This window comes from Pyxicephalus adspersus, chromosome 1 (assembly GCF_032062135.1).
Source record: "Pyxicephalus adspersus chromosome 1, UCB_Pads_2.0, whole genome shotgun sequence".
In the NCBI taxonomy this organism is placed as follows: Eukaryota; Metazoa; Chordata; class Amphibia; order Anura; family Pyxicephalidae; genus Pyxicephalus; species Pyxicephalus adspersus.
The window spans coordinates 28,700,349-28,702,255 of NC_092858.1; positions in this window are offsets into that span (position 1 = coordinate 28,700,349).

Consider the following 1,907-nt stretch of genomic DNA (forward strand, 5'->3'; position numbering starts at 1 on the left):
GATACAAAAACGAACATGACATTTTTCATTTGTTAAAGATCTTTGGGAAATATGTGAAGGTCCCCTTTACAATGGTGGACAGAAGCAAAATGCCTGCCTGGTCAGTGGTAAAACTTTAGCAGAGGTGAGAAAGAAATTATTAACTGCTGCAGGAACCCTGGTTGATGTCTGGTTGCAATGGTCTGCATGTCACTAATCAATCTTCTGACTTTGATGGCCTGCCTTAACCCCATCACCCACTGTACAAATCAAAACACTTCTTGTAGGTGCGGACATATGTTTACTGGATTAAGTGAGTGACTATTAAGATGTGCTTGACTTTACATTTAGAATTAGCAAGTTGCACAGTAAAAGTAAAAAAAAAAAAAAAAACCTTGTGTCAGTATAAATTTTCAGCAGCTGCAATTTTTCATTCCTACTCATCTCCTATGTGCTCAAACAGGTCCAGTTTAGACAGTATAACCATGTGAAGAAAGCTCTGAAGAGATCAACTCAACTCTCCGAAGGCATAACTATAAAATACAAAGTGCTGTAAATGAAAACACGTTTTAACTTGCCATGAAGCAGACAAATCTAATGGTCTATGGATTTTGGTACCTCTGTGACTATTGTTTGCGTATATCAATAAAAGTTGGCTAAGGTTGCTCAAGTTGAAAACACTTCAACTTGCAGCACTGGGGTCCCAGATTCCAAACTCTGCTATTAGCTTTACAGAAATTGCAGGGGTTTCTTAGACTGCCATAAGGATGTAAAAAAAAAGGATTACTCAAAGCTTTCCAAAGTCGATTGGAGGCATCCCATTATTCTGTCTGTCAGACACTAGTCTGACCATCTAGGACAGGGGTGTCAACCTCAAATACACAGTGGGCCAAAATAAAAAACTTAGACAATGTCAGGGGCCAAACTTGAAACTGAAATAGCACCGCTACTACAATTCCCTGCGTCTATAAAACAGTCCAATGTGGGGCCACGCATAGGCAGAGAGGCCACTGGTCTATTGACGCGAGTGATGCCAGGAACAGTAGCGGCGCTATTTCAATGCAGCGGCGGGCCAGCTGCAATTCATATTTAGGATTTCTTTGGGGGCCAAAACAAGTTTGACACCCCTGATCTAGAGAATCTAAACGGAGCCACTAAAATACCACCTTATACTAAACAGATTGGAGATCATTCTCAATGATCGGAACGACACTCATCCAACATTTAGAATAACTTGTGGTTCTTTTTATTGACTTATTATCATGTGATAAATCAAACACTTATCCATGGCCTAGTATTTCACTGGAAATAGTGTTATCCAGCTTACATAAAAGCTATTCATCTTGCATTATCTCATAAAAAGACATCCTAAGTGTCTCCATTATCAGACCTTGGCTTGATACATTTTTTACCTGTACCCTCAAACCATCTCTTCAGATTACTATCACCACAATTCTTCTTTCATACCAACATCTCATTCCCGAACAACCACAAATCTAGCTAAAGTCTCCTATCAATCCCCTGATGAAACCACATAGCGAAACACGTCGGGGCCAGAGCCTGATTGATTTGTTCAGTGTTCAATTCTAATCTAATATGTTTGCAAATCCTTCTATACTTACCACTCACTTGAGTTTTGTCTAAATCTATATATGTTTTTAAATAATTTGAGCAGAATTCTGTCTTGAAATACACCAGTTTTGCTTCTCTACTGTACTGTCCTAAATACTTTTTTTTGAAAGTTTTTACTGAATTTAAATACTTTTTTTGAAAGTTTTTCTGAATTTACATTGCCTCAAAGAGCCATTCTTCTTCTACAATAGAATTTTGTAAATTATGTAAATAAAGAAGAAAGCAACAAAACTTGGTAATTTAAACTTGTCCATCCAGTAAAGTCATTTGAGAAAAGCAGACATGCCACGCAAATC